Consider the following 1,881-nt stretch of genomic DNA (forward strand, 5'->3'; position numbering starts at 1 on the left):
GCCCTTTTCCTCTTCCTGAAGAGCTCCCTCGGCACTCCACCCCTCCTGACCTCTAGTTGGGGTGGGTGGGTTCCAGAAAGCAGAGTACTCAGACAGGTGCACACCAGTTAGCAGAAGCAGCGAGAACTCCAAAAGCCCAATGAGGAGCAGTGTGCAGAGAGAGAGAGGAGAGGGCTGCTCCAGGAAAGAAGACTCCAGTCTGCAACAGAAAAATGTTGAAGTGGAAACAAAAGAGAAAAGAACAGGCAGAAAAGGCCTGGAAATGGAGATGGCGGCAGTACCAGTGATACTGCAGCCTCCTAGGAAGAGAAGAGCCCGGCCAGATCCTATCCTTGGAAATGGAGAAACACTCCTGAGCAGAGGGAAGTCAAAGGAAAGATTCCTGGAGAGCTGAAAGCATGGCTTGTGGATGGCAGGGACTTGATCCCCAGACAAGAGCAGCTTTTTATCATCCTGCCCAGAAGAAGATGGACTCCCTTTTGGAGGATTATGCAAATTGTAAGAAATCCCTAGGAAATACAGATAGTGAGGAGCATGCTGCTCACGAGGCTGTGGCAGGATAACAGAGTGCTTCAGTGGGATGTTGGGCACTCAGCAGCTCTACAAATGTGAGAGTCACAGCATCTGAAATTCTCACAATCACCCCTACACACCCATGTCCCAGGTGCATGGAGCGCCACATTTCCTGAGGTTCCTTGTGTGGACTGGAGCGACGTTGGCCTAGACACCTCCCGAAGAGAAAGGCCTTGCTCTGTGACTGAGCCATCCACATGGTTTTCTCACGTACCTGGCAAAGACTTCTGCAACTCTGCTCAGTGAAGCAGCTCCTCCCCAGGACCACAGGAAAGCCGTGTGAGGCCTGTGCTCTCACTCGGGCTTGGCGCTCTGTAAACAGTTTGGTTCCTAGTCCTACTCTTGCACAAATGATGGACTTTGAAGACCGTTAGTGTGTGACAGTTGATGTTTTCCTGTGTGATTTTACACAGAGAAAAGAGGAGTCACTGCTCCTTTTTTCATTTCAGAGTTTCTCCCCGTGTTCCGCGATGGACACTGGAGATGTGCTGCAGAGTGTCCTCTTGCCTAGTTGACGGAGTTGCTTGTGGATGCCGGCGGCTCTGTCCTTCCACACTGCACACTTTTGTCATGTGTGTTACTTCTCCGTGACAAAATGCTGTGACTCCTAGTGCAAAGGTTCACCTCAGGGTGTGTAACTGAACACTCACCCAGCTGTGCTTGTAAGTGAACACTCACCCAGCTGTGCTTGTGTGGAACTGAACACTCACCCACCTGTGCTTGTGTGGAACTGAACACTCACCCAGCTGTGCTCCCTTTTTTAACGGTGCTGAGAGCCCATCCTGTGCAAGTCGTCCATGCTGTTCCTTAGGCATTTTATCTTGGCTCAGTGGTTAAGAACGGTGGCTCCCATTCATGTTTTCTTTTAATTAAACAGTTTTTTATTTATTATGTATACAATGTTCTGCCTGCATGTGTGTCTGCACACCAGAAGAGGGCACCAGATCTCATCATTGATAGTTGTGAGCCACTCAGCCAGGCTGAGTTTGGGGTCTTGCACTGGAGTGTCTGACACATTTGGGGCTGGTCTGTGTGCAGAGTGAGAGATAAAAGCTGAGTTTCATTCTTCATTATGAGATAGCATAATATCAGCACCATTTGTTGAAGGTGTTTTCTTTCCTCCAATATCTAGCCTTGGCCTTTTTGCATAAATTAGATGTAGGGGAGTGGAAATGTTGTTTAGAGCTGTGGTCCTCAGCCTTCCTAATGCTGTGACCCGTTAATACAGTTTTTCATATTATGGTGACCCCAATTACATAATTATTTCGTTGCTATTTCATAACTCTGACTTTGCTGCTGTTATGAATT

General features: G+C 48.3%; 1 pseudogene; it reads left to right on the forward strand.

The window, feature by feature from the left end:
• Positions 1–6: 6 nt before the first annotated feature.
• On the forward strand, positions 7–1,604 carry LOC129676870 (mortality factor 4-like protein 1; annotated as a pseudogene).
• The last annotated feature ends 277 nt before the right edge of the window (positions 1,605–1,881 follow it).

This window comes from Psammomys obesus, unplaced genomic scaffold (assembly GCF_907164565.1).
Source record: "Psammomys obesus unplaced genomic scaffold, mPsaObe1.curated_primary_1811, whole genome shotgun sequence".
NCBI lineage: Eukaryota > Metazoa > Chordata > Mammalia > Rodentia > Muridae > Psammomys > Psammomys obesus.